General features: G+C 45.8%; 1 long non-coding RNA gene across 3 annotated transcripts; it reads left to right on the forward strand.

Annotated features, from left to right (window-relative positions):
• The first annotated feature begins 1374 nt into the window (after nucleotides 1–1374).
• On the forward strand, nucleotides 1375–4823 carry LOC124696924. Of its 3 annotated transcripts, none has more exons than XR_007000742.1 (4): nucleotides 1375–1691; nucleotides 2276–2609; nucleotides 2708–2765; nucleotides 3582–4823. It is a non-coding gene; the product is annotated as an uncharacterized LOC124696924 (long non-coding RNA). The 3 variants fall into 3 exon arrangements; XR_007000741.1 differs by having other exon boundaries at nucleotides 2276–2329; nucleotides 2497–2609; nucleotides 2708–4823; XR_007000740.1 differs by having other exon boundaries at nucleotides 2708–4823.
• Nucleotides 4824–12760: the final 7937 nt, after the last annotated feature.

The following is a 12760-nucleotide window of genomic DNA, read 5'->3' on the forward strand; positions in this document are numbered from 1 at the left end:
TTCCAACTGGGTGGAGCGGTCGGAGATCAGGCCTGGCGACCACATCTACACTTGCAGGGCCGTCTACGCATACACCCACCACGGTAAGTACCCTGCAGCCCCATCCTCCCCTCCCCTGGCTGCGTCCGTTTCTCTGAATTCTAATCTCTGAACTTTACAGTGAAATGGCTTCATGTATATTCCCTGTAACTATAATCTTGTTGTGGCATTTAGGTTGGAGCAGTACAACGATTCTGAACCAGATTTTGTGCTTTCATCAAACTGAAACTTTCATGATTCTCCAATTCCCAGCTGAACACCAAACTTATTGTTTCAGTGCCTTCTATTTACACAAACTCGTTGTACTCTCCCCTAATATTGATACATTTTCATCAGTCATCATAATCAGATGCAGTTAGGCTTATGAACTTTTCTCTGATGCATGTCCACAATGAATTGAGAAACTTATGCTGTTAGCGAGCTACTCCAGTTTATGTTCTTCTTTAAGGCATAAATATATACTGAAATTACTGGCACTTAGGTATGTTAAGGCATACCATCTTAGTCATGATGTTCCATTGGTATAGTCTCATATTCAGAAAGTTAAACTTGTTCTCCTAATTTTTTCTGTTAGTTTAAGTGCCACTTGTTAGTTTCAGTAAATTAATCAGGTCTCGATATTTTAAGTACTGTGCTACAAGAGCAAAACTAATCACAAGAATTGTATGAACTGCAGAAATATATACTGAAATTTTCCATTAACATTACTCAAATTTGCTTCAGTAATTGTTTATTGTACTTTCAAATGGAGTAGTGCAGTGCCTAGATGATTGACATCCTCTTCTTGTTCTTCAGGTGGACTAAAATTTAGATCTGGAAGCACCATTGTTCTTCAGGCGCGACCTCGACGATCTTGGGACGTGGCGACAAGCGATGAAGTAGTGCTTGGCCTGCAACTGACGTCCTTGTGATCTCCTGGCCCTGGCATCTCCTGGCGAAGCCCTGGACGAGCTTGTGGCTAGGGAATGGCGTCTGGCTTCAGGGAACTTGAGTGCAGCTGGGTGACGCCCGCTAATGATCGGCCTGGAGGTGAACAAGCTCGGCGGATCGATCAGACCTGGAGTGCAGCTGGGGACGATCCAGTGAATCGATCGGACCAGGAGTGCAGCTGGGCGACGACCGACGATCCAGTGGATCGATCAGGCCTGGAGTGCAGTTGGGCGACGAGCACGTGGATCGGTCAGGGCGATAGGAGCTGGATGCGCGCGCGTGGATCGTGTGGCGAGCTGAATGATCGTGTGCGCATGGATGGGGAGGAACGATTCTCCCTGGGGGAGGAGGAGATGGCCGGGGAGGATCGATTCCGGTGAAGATGAAGAGCTAGCCGGTGGCGGATTGATTCCGGCGGCGGACGACGGGGAATCGAGATCTGGATTCGAATTCTAGATAGGGGTATTGATGTCTTTTTGTAGCGTTTTCACCTGGTCGGAACAGCTCCCCGACGTCTTATATTTCTGGACGGAGGGAGTAGGAGCGAGCGAAGATCTGGCCAAGCCGGCGTCATTGGTCACGGCCGCGGCTACATCGACGACCCCATCCAAGTACGCCTTCCGTGGTGGTCCTATTCCTTCCAGCTCGCTCCGAGAGGGGATCCGACCGCCTCTCCTTCATCACCGGCCAGGCGAGCATCCTCCCCTCCAACCCATACCCAGGTAACCACAGGGGAGCAAAATTATTTTGGGGGATTCAGAAGCTTGTGCGTGCATGCCAGATTGGATTAGACTGCAGCTGCGTTGGATAACTTAGTCCTGTTTCATGGGATTTAAAGTTCTCATGTGCTCTAGATCTCTTAGATTGGTTAGCAGATTTAGATTTTAGAACATCTGGTGCCACATATATTAGACGTTTCGGTCCTGCGGAATCTTAGGTTTCAGATCATCGGACATGAGATTTTATTATTTAGAGTGTTGGGAGCGGAGGATTTATTGGATGCACAACCTGATTCTCTTTAGATATTCTTTTGCGTTACACTTTTCTTATCAGTATGCAAAGGTGTAATGTTTTCCCAAATATATGTATTTGAGCTGTACGTGAGGCTCGTACTAATAATTCTGAAAAGAATGTGAGCCCCCCTCCCGAGTCACTATTGCTATGAGATGTGTCTTGTTACCTGCACTTCTTTTTCTAGCACTTAGAGAGATGTGCATGCTTAAATATTAAGTTTGGGATTTGGTAGACGTCAAATAGCTCAAATTTACGCACAGTATGACTCAGTTTACTCTTTTGATACGTCCAGAATATCTGGTGTTGACAAGGAAGAAGCCCCTATGCCGGCACTTCCAAGTTTCAGGTTTTCATCTACCTTAATCTCCCATGGTACTATATCGATGATACAAAATGCCAGCTTGGATGGTTGGACCTCTTTGATGTGCTAGAACATTGTGGAATCTGGGATTGAGTTAGTACCAGATATCATCTTCTTGAGGACCCCTACATCTTTGAGATCCTTACATGTAGGAACGTGAAGTAGGTCTGGTAGGACGGACAGAGGGAAGGTGAGGAAAGCTCCCTAAGCCGAAGGAGAGATGGTGCCCGGAGGAGCACTAGCGCTTCCTCGACAGTCTCCTCAGGTCAGTACAGCGTCATGCCATGAAGACATGTCCTATTATGCTCTGAACTAGCTAATCTGCAGTCCCTGAACTAGCTGATTGATTTGTGTGGATTTCAGGTTTGACCGCGCCTAGAAGAAGATCGAGGAGCACATCTGCACCAAGACCGTGGTACTGGTAATTCAAATTCATTCCCGCTCATTATGTAGAAGCTTGGCCTTGCCACCAGGCTTCCGCCGCAATACCCAAGCCGCAGGCTTGCCGTGCCGCAGCCGCCGCAGAGCTCGCCAGCGGTTCTGCACGGGCACCCGCAACAGTGCCCAACTGATGTGGTTTAGAGTCCCAATGGCTGGGTTAGAAACAATTTAGTTCAGTGTCCATAGCAGGTTCAGATAAGATCACTTTTCACACCAATATAGAAATTCAGAACCAACTGAATAAAATGTGAATCAGTAATGCACACTAAGTGATAAAATTTCACAATATATCGAAATTCACAACCGACTGAATAAAATGTGAATCAGTAATGCACACTAAGTGATACGATTTCACAATATTCATCATCCATGGATTACTAAATTCACAGTGAGTGATCCATGTTTATTCAGTTACAACTATCTTCAGATATCTGAACCTACACGCTCCCATTGACTGAAACTTGCTGGTATGTAATGGCTGCACATCTATGTCTTGTTGTACATTCATTTGTTGAATCGGCTAGCAGTATGGGATGCTAATAAACTGACCGTCTAGAAGGATTTACACACATTTTTGGTATGGCTAATTGTTTAAAATAAATTCTGGGAGACACGATCTTTCTCTGGTTTGCTTAGGGACATTGAGATGATTGATGATAGCTTGATGAACGGATTTCCTCTCTAGACCCATGATAAATATTTGATGAATGGCCCATGCCCTGAGTTTGTCTTATTTAGTATGGTAAAATATTTTTTTGCTAATAATGATATGGGCTTATTATCTTTCATGTACAAGTGTTGAATAAAACATAAGCGGGACGTCTGCAGCCTCGAAAAAATACAAGCAAAAGAAGTGGGATCATGGTATTCACTATTTATTTATATGCATGATTCACTTTCTACTTTTTGTGAAATTCTTTTAATCAATTTATTTTGGGTTTGCTTGGTGGAATGGTCATTGTCGCGGGATGGTGAACAAGTACAAACCCAGAGATAGTGAATCAAGGATTTATTCTTTGAATTTCGGGTCCTATGGATGCATGATTCCTACGCAAAATCCACTCTCTTATGTTTCTTGGCATCTTGTTGTCATGATGTGCACTTATCCTTTCCTATATGTACTGGTATAGATGAAGCACATACCAACTTTGATAAATGTTGGTAGTTTCCGATTTCCGCTATTAATCAGATGCCGTTGTAGTTTCCAGAAGGTATGGCTACCACATTTACTTGACAATTAGTCATACCTCATTACGTTTTAGAAGCAGAGCAAACAATGATATATGAAATTACAATGGTGAGCTCTATGCATGTAAACATATAGTTACCAGTGGTGTCTACGCATAAGACATGGACATTGAATGGTCAAGAAGCGTCAGAAGGTTTAATTGCGAATTCAGCGTCTAGAAAGAATGACAATAAGATATCTTTATAGAATTTATTTGTCAAGTAATCACATATCATTTTGATTTAGTAGCAGAATGAAACAACCGGACCTACTTGAACTTTATGGTTATATGCATTATTAGAATGAAATCATTGCATACATGTTTCTGAAAATTGTTGGGAAAACTACTGCTAGCTCATTCATTTAGGAGCAAAACTCAACGTTCAATTGTCGATATATATTCCCTTCTGTTGAGTAATTCACATGTCAGGTATGGAAGATGTAGTTAGTGGTTAGCAATAATATATCTACAGAGAAACAATATTTATTTTCTATTTTTTGGTTCACATTCCTTTCTGGCCTTAACTACTTATTTCTTCTGAAAATGTGTTCAACAAATTAGACGAAAAGGACTAGAGAAGGAGAAGCACAGTGATCTTGAGCACAACATTACCATCTACTGTTTGCACCGTCGATAATACAGTGGGCAGTGTAGTAGAGGCAGTAGGAAGGAAAGGCATACCTTACTATGGATATTAATTATTGTAAAAAAGTATTTATTAGGTAATTGGTGATATTCAAGCTGACTTGTAAAGATCTATTTTTCCTGGTGCCATACTATTTCATAATTGAGTGAGCATATTTGGAGTACTCATGTCATGTTAAGATCTGAATTTGAACCACATATGTGTTGTCCAATTGCCATGCCTATTGTTGTAATTTTTGCCATTTAGTGTGAAAATTTTAAATAGATTATCCGCATATGATTTATTAGAGAATATTACTTGTGCTACTCAAATTCCTAGGAGACATTTTCATGGGCCATGTTTTTATTTGTTAAACCTAAGCTCTCCTACTAGCTAAGAATGAAGGGAGGACTCATTTTATTTATATATCTTATCTGGTTTACTTTTTATAAAATGAAAGTGTCGCCAACTGTCTTATGCAAAGATAGCTAACATGATGGGAAGTCGCTAATTGTCTTATGCAAAGATAGCCAACTTGATGGATGTGCTAAATTGTTGTAGAAGTATAAACTTTTTTTTGAACAAGGTACGGTCCCATAGGGGGCCTAGAAGCTATTCATTTAGCGGTGGCACAAGTACATAGAGGGCCAAAATATAAATAAAATTGCAATCAGGTCCAAACATTTTGCATAAAGAACCCTAAAGATTAGAGAAGAAACGCCATCGCGTCTAGCTTCATTGCCACCGCATCGATTCATCACATCATAGTCAAGAACCACACAGCAGGGGACAAAACCACTTGGGGCCTAGCACCAAGAGCCAACTACGATGTTGCTAGAGATGTTGCTAGAGGGCCTCCGTCTTGGCATAGAAGCCTGGAGGTTGATGTTCGCCTGCAACCGTCGGCCGGAGGAAACCGACACAGATGAAGAGGGCGGGAATGGTTGCCTTTTGACCATGTTGAACGACAACAGAGAGAAGTTGTCGTTGATTCGCTCCCACGAGTAGCTCCCCTGCTGCTGATCTTGTGCCAGACAAGGCACGACATGGACATCATCTTCCTCCGCATTACCATGGCCTGAGGAAGTCAACTCCCTCATTGACTGCACAAGACTGCACAAGAACAAGGTCTTATTGATAGAGATTTCCACCGCCTCCTTCCCCACCGCCTTTGGCTCCAACCCTTGGAGCTCTGCCGCGAGGAAGATGAGCAACAGACCACCACATATCTGACCAGAAAGATTTGCAGTGAATCTCGTGGCATAAAGCTGAACTTCGACACATGGCCAGCACCTACATCTACTACCTCTACTATGTACAGGAAAATCGGCGTCAACTCCTAGCCATGTCCAATCGGCAGCGCCGATGGAGAGGGCATCAGAGGGACCCGGAGAGCGGCGACCAACTCTCAACGCAATTGTAGCAGAGAGAGGGAGGGAGCGAGGGAGGAAGAGAGAGAGAGGGAGGGAGGGAGGGGGAGAGAGAGAGGGGGAGGGAGATTGAGAGAGAGAGGAAGAGAGAGAGAGAGAGGGGGAGAAGAGGAAAAGTTGAAGTATAAACATGAGGGGATGGATAATGTAAAAGTACACAGTTGTTGGTCTTTGGAGGGGTTAGGAAGAGAGATAAAACTGTTGGTGTATAGCATGGGGTATTCGAAAACTAAGCTATCATGTTTGTGGCGCACGTCAAAATGAACTCACCTCTGTGGCCCTGTAAAAAATGAACTCACCTTGTCCATATTTTATTTTCCTGTGGCAATACACATACATTTAGGATCTTATTGGTTTGTGGAATAAATTGTTGCTTTTTAGACACGTGAACTTTTGCATGTATTGTATTGACATGTTACGAGGAAAAATAGCGGCCTATCTTTTTCGTTGATTCGCCACGTTTTGAATTTACATGTGGCTTGTGAATTATATATGTGCATTGAGAAATTAAATTTGAGTACCCGTGGCAACGCACGGGCACTTGTACTAGTATAAAATACATTAGTAGTTTGCCCATGTTACCAAGCTCACAATTCATAAATTTAAACTTTATCCAATTCACAAAAAATCTACAATTGTACATCTCCTTTAGCTGCAGCGTTCTTCCCTTTCTTGTCCATCTTGGTTCTTCTGAAACCTCGACCACAAAATCAGAGCGACAAACTGTTCGAACTTCAAACTGCGAAATCTAGTAGATAACCTAGACCGGTGTCGGGTGATCTGCAGGCTGCAGGTCAGGGCTAGGGAAATTCGGAGGGATCCGCTTGGGAGGAAGCCGCCAGGGCAGAGCGTCGGGCGGCGCAGTGAAAGATGACGAGGCCGGAGGGCCGTATCCCGTCGCGGCGCGGCGTCGCCTACTCCCGCGATCGCATCGAAGACGAACAGGCCGGCAGGCGCGGGTGGTTTTCCTGGGACACGCGATCGACCCGTTACGTATAGGGTATACCATTCCTGGTCGCCCATCCGGCCGATCGACCTGGGACCTGGCCAGGAAAAGCCCATTCGGTACACGCACAGGCAGCCCACCTAGCTACGTAGCAGCGCAGGCAGTCCATTCAGCCCATTTCCTCTTTTCCCTTTTGATTTTTCTTCAGAAACGGACAGAACTTGTATGAAACTGATTGTATATCTATAGATGCTTATATGTTTGCGATTTTTTTGCAAAAAAACAAGGTAGGGCAGCTGCCATACCTTGCCCAAAGGGAAGCTCCGCCCCTGGCCTTAGCCATCCGAGCAAGCTTGATATGGACTCGACGGATGGGGTCGTGGGCGAGGATATCCTTGTTCCAGGCTTCGGACACCGCTTCTTTGAATCCCTGCATACGAAGCCAGAATTCTTCAAACTTGAAAGACTGCTTTCGTGGAGAGGCGACCGACCCTTGAAGGAAGAGAGGCGCGTGGTCGGAGCAGGCGGACATAATGGCCTGGACGTAGGAATCCGGGAAAAGGGCATCCCAATCGGCGGTGCAGAAAACGTGGTCAATCTTGGTAAGAACAGGGTCTGCTTGTGCATTGGACCAAGTGAAGCGCCGCCCGTCCATTCGCATGTCTTTTAGGACAAGGAAATCCCGTGCCGCCCGGAACTTTCCAATGAGCCGATGATTTATGTTGAGGTTGTTTTTGTCCGAAGCTTTCGTGATGAGGTTGAAGTCGCCAAGAAGAAGCCAGGCATCCTGGACGACAGCCTTCAGGCCTTTAAGTTCCTCAATTAACAGCAACTTGTCGCTCTCGTCCTGAGGCCCGTAGACACAGGAGATGGACCAAGTGGTCCCTTCACTGAGCATGGTGATCGACGCCGAGAGAGTATTAGCTGTGGCGTGAACGTTCGAGATGGTGAAGAAAGCATCCGACACCGACAAGATCATTCCCCCCGATGTGCCGATAGCTGGGATGAAGGCGTAGTTGGCGGTAAAGTTTGGTCCGAGGGTGGCGGAGATTATCGCGTCATCGACGTGGTCGAGCTTAGTTTCTTGTAAGCACACTATAGAAGCATGCGTGTCGGGGATGAGGTCTCGGACTGCATCCCGACGTACTCTATTGTTGAGGCCGCGCGGATTTCAGTTGAAGATGTTAACATTTTTCTGCGACATTATTATAGCGATGCTTTCACGTTGAGGCTGAGCAGATTGCAGCATGAGTAAGACCCGTACATGTCGGAGTGGATGAAGCCGGTAACGCGCGGACGAGTAGACTTGAGTTCGATCGCAGCCTTAGGGAGCTTAAGACTTTGCTTACAGACCTAGGAGCACAAATGGTGAGTAGTCTTGCTGACGCAGCAGCTTAGGTGAAATTGAAAAGGAGTTCCTAAAAAACGACGGGGCTCATGCCCAGGGAGGGAGCGACTTAGATGCTCTCTAAACATTGGCAGGGATGATCACGTTTTTGGCTGCTGGCTTTGTGGCGCCCTTCTTCTTCATTTTCTTGACCTGTTTCACAAGAGCTTCCAGGGCTTGGATGGCTGAAGCAGCGAGCGGGGCATTGATGAACAGCTGCTGGTAGGCCGTTTTCGCCGCGTCGTCGAAAGTGGCCGTCGGAGCTAGGAGACCGCAAACACGCGCGATGAGCTCCTGGATGGCCTCCGCGCCATCGGCTAGCGAACGCGCCTTCTTCTTGATAGCGATGCGTCCGCTGCGACGCGGAGAGGCAAGCGGGAGGGCTATCTTGTTCTTCTTCTTCTTTGGCGATGGAGTGCTCATGAGCGGCTGCTGAATTGGTGCAGCGACGGAGTCGATGAAGGTCAGCAGACGCGCGGAGGCGTCAGCAGCAGCAGTCAATGTGATTTTGCTTGCGGGCGGCGCCGCTGTTGCCAGAGCGGTGACCGTGTCCATGGCGTCATCCACCACCGTGGTGGCCATCGGCAGCTGGTCGCCACTGAGGCCAGCCAGAGGCGTGTCTGGGCTTGCCATGATCGAGGCCGATTCCATCCTTCCGCAGCCGGTGTCGAACATGGGCGAGGGCCGCTCCGGAGAGGCGGGCAGGTGGTGGTCTGGACCAGGAGGAGGGAAGCAATCCTCGGCGGCGTTCCAGGCTTCATTCTCTGAGGAGATATCCATCTGGGTTAGCTGCAATCTGGGATTCAAGAGAAAGAGGCCCAGAAATTAAGCTGCCGATATAATAAGTACTTATAGATCACCAGCCGTGGCCAAACCCCGAAGTCCGAACCCGACTCTAGTTGAGGCAAATCCGAGTATCATCGGAATTCCGGCACTTGATTGTATCCGTATATAAAAGCAATGACTGCCGTATTGATGTTTTCTAGTCCTCGCAGCTCGCCCATAAGTAACTAGGTTCATTAATAGTGGACATATAATGTATTTTGTTCAATCTATATTGGTCAAGACACGCAATTGTGCATATTTACTAGTGTTTGCTATTGGAATATCAACTAGTATTCACAGAGGGCCATAGGACAGTACATGTACATGTGTGACAATGTGCAGGTAAGCCCCTCATACACTGGGGAATAACGGAAAAGGGGACTATACAACTCTAACACCCCCCCCCCCCCTCAAACTCATGGTGGATCAATAACACTGAGTTTGGAGAGAAAGAAAACATGTTGTGCTCTGGTCTGGGCCTTCGTGAAGAAGTCAGCAAGCTGAAACTCGGAAGGCACATAATGAAGAGCCATAACCTGATGCTGCACAACATGACGCACATAGAAGGCATCAACACCGATGTGTTAGGTGAGCTCGTGCTTCACCGGATCACGCGCAATGCTGATGGCACCGATCTTGTCCGATAAGAGCGGAGTCGGAGCATCAGCAGAAACACCAAAGTCCGCAAGTAACCAGCGTAACCAAGTCACCTCAGCCGTCAACAGAGCCATCGCTCGCAACTCGGCCTCAACACTCGAACGAGAGACTGCAACCTGGTTCTTGGTCTTCCAAGCAATGAGAGAGCCACCAAGAAAAACACAGTAGGCAGAAAGAGACTTGCGATCCTCTGGATCGCTAGCCCGAGTAGCATCCCGAGTAGGTCTGGACTGTAAGGAGCTGGAGCGAGGAAAGAAAAGCCGACGAGAGATAGTGCCACGAAGATAGCGAAGGACGCGAAGAAGATGACTATAGTGGACACTAGTGGGAGCAGCCATGAACTGACTCAGAATGTGGACTGGGTAGGAGATGTCAGGACGTGTGACAGCAAGGTAGACAAGACTCCCAACCAAGTGACGATAGCGAGTCGGGTCCGGAAGAGGATCATGATACGTCTCCAACGTATCGATAATTTCTTATGTTCCATGCTACTTTATTGATGATACCTACATGTTTTATGCACATTATATGTCGTATTTACGCATTTTCTGGAACTAACCTATTAACAAGATGCCGAAGAGCCGATTCTTTGTTTTCTGCTGTTTTTGGTTTCAGAAATCCTAGTAAGGAAATATTCTCGGAATTGGACGAAATCACCGCCCGGGGTCCTATTTTTGCACGGAGCTTCCGGAAGACCGAAGAGATAACGAAGTGGGGCCACGAGGTGGCCAGACCACAGGGCGGCGCGGCCTGGCCCCTGGCCGCGCGGCCCTGTCATCTGGGCCCCTCGTGAGCCCCCCTGACCTACCCTTTCGCCTACTTATAGCCTCCGTCGCGAAACCCCCAGTACCGAGAGCCACGATACGGAAAACCTTCCAGAGACGCCGCCGCCGCGAATCCCATCTCGGGGGATTCAGGAGATCGCCTCCGGCACCTCGCCGGGAGAGGGGATTCATCTCCCGGAGGATTCTTCATCGCCATGATCGCCTCCGGAGTGATGAGTGAGTAGTTCACCCCTGGACTATGGGTCCATAGCAGTAGCTAGATGGTCGTCTTCTCCTAATTGTGCTTCATTGTTGGATCTTGTGAGCTGCCTAACATGATCAAGATCATCTATCCGTAATACTATATGTTGTGTTTGTCGGGATCCGATGGATAGAGAATACTATGTTATGGTGATTATCAATCTATTGTTTATGTGTTGTTTATGATCTTGCATGCTCTCCGTTATTAGTAGAGGCTCTGGCCAAGTTTTTGCTCTTAACTCCAAGAGGGAGTATTTATGCTCGATAGTGGGTTCATGCCTTCATTGACACTGGGACAGTGACAGAAAGTTCTAAGGTTGTGATGTGCTGTTGCCACTAGGGATAAAACATTGATTCTATGTCTAAGGATGTAGTTGTCGATTACATTACGCACCATACTTAATGCAATTGTATGTTGCTTTGCAACTTAATACTGAATGGGGTTCGGATGATAACCTGAAGGTGGACTTTTTAGGCATAGATGCAGTTGGATGGCGGTCTATGTACTTTGTCGTAATGCCCGGATTAAATCTCACTATATTTATCATATCATGTATATGCATTGTTATGCCTTTCTCTATTTGTCAATTGCCCGACTGTAATTTGTTCACCCAACATGCTTTTATCTTATGGGAGAGACACCTCTAGTGAACTGTGGACCCCGGTCCTATTCTTTACATCGCATACAATCTACCGCAATACTTGTTTTACTGTTTTCTTGCAAACAATCATCTTCCACACAATACGGTTAATCCTTTGTTACAGCAAGCCGGTGAGATTGACAACCTCACTTCGTTTCGTTGGGGCAAAGTACTTGGGTTGTGTTGTGCGAGGTTCCACGTTGGCGCCGGAATCCCTGTTGTTGCGCCGCATCACATTTCGCCACCATCAACCTTCAACGTGCTTCTTGGCTCCTCCTGGTTCGATTAAACCTTGGTTTCTTTACGAGGGAAAACTTGCTACCGTGCGCATCATACCTTCCTCTTGGGGTTCCCAACGAACGTGTGAGTTACACGCCATCAAGCTCTTTTTACGGCGCCGTTGCCGGGGAGATCAAGACACGCTGCAAGGGGAGTCTCCACTTCTCAATCTCTTTACTTTGTTTTTGTCTTGCTTTATTTTATTTACTACTTTGTTTGCTGCACCTAAACAAAACACACACAAAATTAGTTGCTAGTTTTACTTTATTTACTGTCTTGCTCTCCATATCAAAAACACAAAAAAAATTAGTTACTTGCATTTACTTTACTTGATTCATCATGTTTCCTTTTAATTTTACCACAAAAGACATACCGGTAGGACGTGGGTCTATAGTTGGGAGAAATAATATAGAAGAATTTTTCAATCATGTTAGTATTACTCGAAGATTTTGAAGATAGACACTTGGTAGAACTTGCACCTACCTATGAAATTGCTGCTGCTTGCTTTAGTTCGCATGTTGGAAACTAAATTTGTTAATCTCAATCCTATAATCCAACACATGTTTCTTACACTTGGTGATATGGAAGAAGGGGAAAAGAAAGATTTTGTTTTAGAAACCCTTCTTAGAGAATTTGGTGGTCTAGCAAGAGAGGCTAGAAAGGTCTTTGCTAAATTTAATATGCTAGGTTCTCATATTAATTTTGTTGGTCTCCTTGAAAAAATGGACATGGATAGAATAAGGTACACTAATAATATTAATGATGGTGGGGAGATCAAAGTACCAATACCATGTAAACTCCTAGCTATGAATGATGCACTAGAAAATAACTATGCTTGGCTTGTTCCTGAAAATTTGTTCGATGAGAATAGCAAGCCCAAGACTAATGAAAAGGGAGATGCTAAAACTTATGTATCCAATATACTATGCTT

This window comes from Lolium rigidum, chromosome 3 (genome assembly GCF_022539505.1).
Source record: "Lolium rigidum isolate FL_2022 chromosome 3, APGP_CSIRO_Lrig_0.1, whole genome shotgun sequence".
Taxonomy (NCBI): domain Eukaryota; kingdom Viridiplantae; phylum Streptophyta; class Magnoliopsida; order Poales; family Poaceae; genus Lolium; species Lolium rigidum.